Below are 8,290 nucleotides of genomic sequence, written 5' to 3' on the forward strand. Positions count from 1 at the left end.
CAGTCCAAAGAACCTTGGCAGCCTTTGAGGGGGGAGTTGAGAGCAGACTCCAAATATGCAAAGAAAAGAGAAACACAGGCGCCTCTAGGTTAGAACTGTAAACATTTTATTGAGATATAGGTGCATTATCCACTTACATGGAGGTTAGGGAAGTAAGGCACACGTCCATCCACACTGGCATGGCGTTCACTGCAGAGCAGCGTTTCAAACAGCTGATTTTCGCCTGTAGGGGAGAAATCCTAGTCGGCATGATCTCTGGGACCACCGCGGTGAAACCGAGGCTTGGATCAGGCTGATGGTGAGGACTGAAATGCGGCGCCGGGTGTGATGACGTCACTGGTGGGTTGCAATGACGTTTCGGAGCATGCGCACTGGCAGATTGGACTCAGAGTGCTCTCCTTCTTCATGCTAATTGGACCTTGACTGATGACAGCCATATATGTGCCTTTGAATACTGCCATCTAATGGAAAGGATGTGAAGCACTTTCCAACAGGAAATACCCAGAGCTAAAGTAATATAGATATCTACAGACTGTTAACCGCCTATGTTTCAACAGAAATGACATAACATCACAAATATCATATTCGGTTCTTAGGGTAATTCCATATAAGAATAGGCAATAAAAAACATCAAAAAAAATCAGCTTAAAAACACTATTGCATTAGATTTCTTTAGATTAAATGAATTGATAATTACGAAATTAATAGTTTGTGTAGATTCCAATTGGTCAGGGGGGGATTGTCTATATTGGAAAATGCATGGGATTATAACTACCGTGTATATATGTGAAATACTTATTGCAAAGCAATAATTTATATTTTAAATTTATGCGATAATAAAATTTCTATATGCTAATAATGGTATATGGTATAATAGTTTAATGATGGGATAATGTAGTGAAGTAGTTACGCCTTAAATAGGCTATTGGGAAATAAAAGGGATAGGGGGGTATGGGTGAGGGGGAGAGAAAAGGGGAATTAGGGGGGAAAAGGGGGTTAGAAGTTTAGACATTAACACTATGTTTACTTACTATTGGGACGAACCTCCCACCACCCCAAGCCAGAAAAGTATTTTATATGAGAACCATCATAATAAGGAAGCGATACCTAAGGGGAAGGGGTGAGAAAAAAAGGCAATTATTGTAGGAAACTGTTATAATATAGTAGACATCTCTAATTCCTTGTTAAGTCACCCTGGGGAAAGAGTATTGAGAGAGTAAATCCAATGTGTTTCTCTCACTTACCTTATGCACAGAAGCTTTAAAATCTTGTCAGTTTATTTGAATTTTTAAAATGTATTTTAGATTCCATCACTTCCTGTAGATTATCTCATCATTCACTTCCTGTAGGCCAGGGGTGCCCAACCGCTGGCCCGCAGGCCACATGTGGCCCGCGGCGCCCTCCAGTGTGGCCCGCCATGTCTTGCTCTGAGATGGCGCGTCGGCAAGCCCAGATCGCGTGTTCCCATCTCCGAGCATCAGCACGAAGAATGAAGCCGCCGCTAGAGGAAGCAGAGCCGATGCTTCCTGTATAGCGCCGGCTCCTTCACAGGCGGAGTGATACCAAATGTACTCTGCCTGTGACAGGAAGCATCGGCTCTGCTCTCTACTGCAGCTGCATGCTTCTGTCATACTAATGCACGGGAACCCGCAATCTCGGACAGGAGCCAGCAGTGCTAGAGCCAGCAGTACCAGTACCAGTCACCAGTACCAGCCAGCAGTACCAGCCAGCAGTACCAGCCACCAGTACCAGTCACCAGTACCAGCCACCAGTACCAGTACCAGCCACCAGTACCAGACACCAGTACCAGCCACTAGTACCAGTATCAGCCACCAGTACCAGCCACCAGTACCAGCCACCAGTACCAGTCATCAGTACCAGTACCCGCCAGCAGTACCAGTACCAGCCAGCAGTACCCACCAGCAGTATCAGTACCCACCAGCAGTACCAGTACCAGCCAGCAGTACCAGTACCCACCAGCAGTACCAGCCACCAGTACCAGTACCAATCAGCAGTACCAGTACCCACCAGCAGTGCCAGCCAGCAGTACCAGTACCCACCAGCAGTATCAATACCCACCAGCAGTACCAGTACCCACCAGTAGTACCAGTACCAGCCAGCAGTACCAGTACCCGCCAGCAGTACCAGTACCCACCAGCAGTACCAAACAGCAGTACCAGTACCCGCCAGCAGTACCAAACAGTAGTACCAGTACCCGCCAGCAGTATCAATAGCCACCAGCAGTACCAGTACCCACCAGCAGTACCAGTACCAACCAGCAGTACCAGTACCCACCAGCAGTACCAGTACCAGCCAGCAGTACCAGTACCAACCAGCAGTACCAGTACCCACCAGCAGTACCAGCCAGCAGTACCAGTACCTGCCAGCAGTACCAGTACCAACCAGCAGTAACCGCCAACAGTACCAGTACCCATCAGCAATACTAGTACCCACCAGCAGTACCAGCCAGCAGTACCAGTACCCACCAGCAGTACCAGTACCAGCCAGCAGTACCAGCCAGCAGTACCCGCCAGCAGTACCAGTACCAACCAGCAGTAACCGCCAGCAGTACCAGTACATGCCAGCAATACTAGTACCTACCAGCAGTACCAGCTAGCAGTACCAGTACCCGCCAGCAGTACCAACCAGCAGTACCAGCCAGCAGTACCAGTACCCACCAGCAGTACCAGTACCCACCAGCAATTACCAGTACCAGCCAGCAGTACCAGTACCCATCAGCAGTATCAGTACCCACCAGCAGTACCAGTACCAGCCAGCAGTACCAGTAACTGCTAGCAGTACCAACCAGCAGTACCAGCCAGTGGTATCTGCCAGCAGTACCAGCAGGCAGTACCCAACAGCAGTACCAGCATCTGTCTGCAGTACCCAACAGCAGTACCAGCCCTGGAGGACAGCCAGCAGCAGCCACCAGTTATAACCACCTGGGGGACAGCAGCAACCAGCTACAGAAATCCTGAGGAAGATGTGAAGATCAAGGTCAGTTGAGATGCAGGTAAACCGCTGTGCATCAGTGTGAAAGCAGCTTTAGGCACCTTTCACATGATCAGTCCGATCGGGTCTGCCTGTCTGTTTTTCAGACGGACCCAATCGGACCCTTCATTCACCTCTATAGAGCGGCAGATGTAAACAGACTCGTGTCTGCTTACACCAGCCTATCTGCAATCCGATCTGCTTAAAAAAACAGAGGGGGATCTGTCCCCTTCTGTCTGGGGAGATCAGAGGACCCTTAGGGTAGAGCGGACTGCATCTGTGTCTGCTCTACATATGCAGAGTGGACAAAGACCTGCCATCCGCCCGCGACCTGTTACCAAGTCGCTAAAGTGGCCCTCGCTCCTCAAAAGGTTGGGCACCCCTGCTGTAGGCCAACTCCCAGAAGCCTTCACTTCCTTGCTGGATCACAGAAGAGGGTGTGATAGGGTGTATTCACCACCCTAGACCGCACCTCCCTCATTACAATACCACCTTCCACCCACTTTCTATACAATCTGATTGTACAACATCCTTTAGATCTCCCATCAGCTATGTAGTACAAGGACCTGTCTGATTTGATACAAATTGAATGCAAAAACAGTGTGGCGCAATCAGGGTCGGACTGACCATTCGGGCACTCGGGCACTGACCGAGGGCCCGAGGTCAGGGGGTCCCACGAGCAGCTCAGTCTGCCCCTGGATGTGCCCACAGTTTAACATGCTGGATTGGGGAAATGTATGCACTGTGGTGGTAGTGAGCGATGTCATCCCTGCCTGCAGTTGATGAGGCTATATGAGAGGACTTGGGTGCTGGCCCAGATTACAGAGCAATCATGGAGCCATGAGGATGATAGCAGTGACAGGCGCTCCAGCCACCTCTCCTCCTGGGGAATTCAGCATAGGGGTGGGGCCACAGTATACATCAATGCCGCGGGGGAAAGCCGGTGAGAGAGCTGGAGGCTGCAGAGTGAAGACAGAGTGGAGTCATGTCGGAAATGACAGCCACCTGACCTGCCTTGTGTGGAGCAGCAGGTCAGTGTGTAATCACTGCAGTTTAGTGTGATCTCTAGGGATGGGCTTTATGTTCGGGTCAAACATGAGTTCGACTCGAACATTGGCTGTTCGCCCATTTGGCGATAGCGAACAATTTGGGGTGTTCGCGACAAATTCGAAAGCCGCGGGACACCCTTTAAAAGCCTATGGGGGAAATCAAAAGTGTTCATTTTAAAGGTTAATATGCAAGTTACTGTCATAAAAAGTGTTTGGGGACCCGGGTCCTGCCCCAGGGGACATGTATCAATGCAAAAAAAGTTTTAAAAAACGCCATTTTTTCAGGAGCGGATATTTAAAAATGCTTAAAGTGAAACAATAAAAGTGTAATATCCCTTTAAATTTCGTACCTGGGGGGTGTCTATAGTATGCCTGTAAAGTGGCGCATGTTTCCCATGTTTAAAACAGTCTGACAGCAAGATGACATTTCTAAAGGAAAAAAATTCATTTAAAACTACTCGTAGCTATAATGAATTGTCGGTCCGGCAATCCACATAAAAGTTAATTGATAAAAACGGCATGGGATTCCCCCACAGGAGGGACGGGTGACCCCGCCCCCCTCTGACAACACGGGGAAAGCCATAGGGAAGTCCCTGTGCGTCAGAGGGGGCGGGGTCTGTCACTTGAACAGAAGCGTCACACAGCGGGAGACTCCCATTGAGGCAGATTGTCCAGAGGACGAAGCAGAGAAGAAGAAGAATGGAGGAAGATGCCGGACGAGAAGACCGGAGGAAGAAGCGGAGGAAGACAGAGGAAGAATCAGGGGAAGAACAAGATGGAGGAAGAAGAAGAACACCGAAGGAAGACCAGAAGGAGATGGAAGAAGAAGCAGGGAAAGAAGAAGACATTAATAAAGGAATTGTCAAAAACCATCTATTGTCTTTTTTTAACATTTTTTACACTTTTTTTGTGAAATGGTAGGGGTACATTTGATCCCCATTACCAATTCACACGGGGGGTTGGGATCTGGGTGTCCCCTTGTTAAAGGGGGCTTCCAGATTCCGATAAGCCCCCTGCCCGCAGACCCCCACAACCATCGGGCAAGGATTGTGGGTATGAGGCTACCCCAAAGCACCCTCCCAATGTTGAGGGCATGTGGCCTGGTACAGTTCAGGAGGGGGGGCTCTATCGTCCCCCCCTCTTTTCCTGTGGCCTGCCAGGTTGCGTGCTTAGATAAGGGTCTGGTATGGATTTTTGGGGGGACCCAATGCCATTTTTTTTTTTTTTTGGCGTGGGGTTCCCCTTAATAACCATACCAGACCTGAAGGGCCTGGTATGGAATTTGGGGGACCCCCATGCATTTTTTTTTATTTTGGTTCGGGGTCCCCCTGTGGGGGTATCCCATGCCATTTTTATCAATGAACTTTTATGTGTATTGCCGGACCGGCAATTCATCATAGCCGCGAGTAGTTTTAAATGACTTTTTTCCCTTTAGAAATGTAATTTTGCTGTCAGACTGTTCTAAACATGGGAAACATGCGCCCCTTTACAGGCATACTATAGACACCCCCGGGTACGAAGTTTAAAGGAATATTACACTTTTATTGTTTCATTTTAAGCATTATTAAAATCACTGCTCCTGAAAAAACAGCCATTTTTAAAACTTGTTTTTTGCATTGATACATGTCCCCATGGGGCAGGACCCAGGTCCCCAAACACTTTTTATGGCAATATCATGCATATAAGCCTTTAAAATTAGCACTTTTGATTTTTCATGTTCGTGTCCCATAGACTTTAACGGTGTTCGCGTGTTCAAACAAATTTTTTGCCTGTTCGCATGTTCTGGTGCGAACTGAACGGGGGGTGTTCGGCCCATCCCTAGTGATCACCAGCCAGGCTGACTGAGAGTTCCTTCTTGCCCAGTGCCCATCTACCAGGTGCTATTACCTAGTACACTGATATCTGTACACTGAGTGCCACTCAGTGTACAGATATCAGTGTTGTATATAAGGAATAGCTCTCAGTATACAGATATCAGTGTTAGGGGAAAGCACTCAGTGTATAGATTTCAGTTACACAGTATATAGGGAATAGCACTTAGTTGCTTTTCCCTAACACTGATATCTGTATACTGAGAGCTATTCCTTATATACAACACTGATATCTGTACACTTCGGCGGAAAGAACGGTCAGTGGGAAGAATGTTCCTTACATTGGTGGTCAGCAGAAAGAATGTTTCTCACATTGGTGGTCAGCAGAAAGAATGTTCCTTACATTGGTGGTCAGCGGAAAGAATGTTCTTTACATTGGTGGTGGTCAGTGAGAAGAATGTTTCTTACATTAGTGGTCAGCAGAAAGAATGTTCCTTACATTAGTGGTCAGCGGGAAGAATGTTCCTTACATTAGTGGTCAGCAGAAAGAATGTTCCTTACATTAGTGGTGGTCAGTGAGAAGAATGTTTCTTACATTGGTGATCAGTGAGAATAATGTTCCTTACATTGGTGGTTAGCGGAAAGAATGTTCCTTACATTGGTGGTCAGAGAGAATAATGTTCCTTACATTGGTGGTCAGCGGAAAGAATATTCCTTTCATTGGTAGTCAGAGAGAATAATGTTCATTACATTGGTGGTCAGCGGAAAGAATGTTCCTTACATTGGTGGTCAGAGAGAATAATGTTCCTTACATTAGTGGTCAGCGGGAAGAATGTTCCTTACATTGGTGGTCAGCAGAAAAAATGTTCTTTACATTGGTGGTCAGCAGAAAGAATGTTCCTTACATTGGTGGTCAGCGGAAAGAATGTTCCTTACATTGGTGGTCAGTGAGAATAATGTTCCTTACATTGGTGGTCAGCGGAAAGAATGTTCCTTATATTGGTGGTCAGTGAGAATAATGTTCCTTACATTGGTGGTCAGCGGAAAGAATGTTCCTTATATTGGTGGTCAGTGAGAATAATGTTCCTTACATTGGTGGTGGTCAGTGGGAAGAATGTTTCTTACATTGGTGGTCAGTGAGAATAATGTTCCATACATTGGTGGTCAGTGGAAATAATGTTCCTTACATCGGTGGTCAGCAGAAAGAATGTTCCTTACATTGGTGGTCAGCAGAAAGAATGTTCCTTACATTGGTGGTCAGCGGAAAGAGTGTTTCTTACATTGGTGGTCAGAGAGAATAGTGTTTGTTACATTGGTGGTCAGAGAGAATAATGTTTCTTACATTGGTGGTCAACGGGAAGAATGCTCCTTACACTGGTGGCCTGTAGAAAGAATGCCCCTTACATTGGTGGTCAGAGAGAATAGTGTTTGTTACATTGGTGGTCAGAGAGAATAATGTTTCTTACATTGGTGGTCAACGGGAAGAATGCTCCTTACACTGGTGGCCTGTAGAAAGAATGCCCCTTACATTGGTGGTCAGTGGGAAGAATGCCCCTTATATTGGTGGTCAGTGAAAATGATATAAAGTAAATTCAAATTATTTAAAAAAATGTAAAGCACACCCATGGCCCCCGCACACGCTCTATATGAAAAGCTTTATATAGGACGAGCACATGCATGTAAACAATAATGGCATCACACATGTATGGTATCGTCAGGAACGTTGGAGTAAGAGCAATTCTAGGGCCATAATTTTGTAACATGCTGGACAGAGCTTTTTATTTTTTGTATATTTTTTATCAGACTGTTCAGCTAAGAAGACATTTGTTACACCTGTTATATTGTGTTAATTTATGAAATCCTTAATTTTGGAAATGTACCATTGTTGCACTTTCTTTAATGTAAGTTTATTTTTCTTTATATTCTATAATAAACATTTATTTTGAACAGTGCAGAGAAATTTTGTGATGAACGCATGTAGTGTGGGCAGTGCAATATGTAGGTGGGGATTTGTGTGCGTGTGGCTTGAGTGTGGGTGGGAACACATGGGCGGGGAGAGGGGGCCCCAGGATCTCCTATTGCCCGGGGGCCCTATTAGTTGTCAGTCCGCCCCTGAGCGCAACACCTCTTCGCATTCTAAAAATAGATATTATCAATATGAAAAGAATGCATAATGAGTCCAGTGTTCAAAAATTATGTTCAAAAATCCAGCTTCCAAAAATAAGAAAAAAACAAAACAAAAAAACAAATAACAAAAAATGCTAAGTGTCTTCACTCCTCATGCATTAGTGCACATCCACCACCAGGTGAAGGACCTGCTCACCTCAATATTATCACAACACGCTCATGAATATTATACCACTACTTCTGCTCTTTAGGAATCACCACCTCAATCCTCCTGGGTTCACGCAGGGTGATCATCTCATCCTCTTCCCGATG

Source organism: Aquarana catesbeiana, linkage group LG03, assembly GCF_042186555.1.
Source record: "Aquarana catesbeiana isolate 2022-GZ linkage group LG03, ASM4218655v1, whole genome shotgun sequence".
Lineage (NCBI taxonomy): Eukaryota > Metazoa > Chordata > Amphibia > Anura > Ranidae > Aquarana > Aquarana catesbeiana.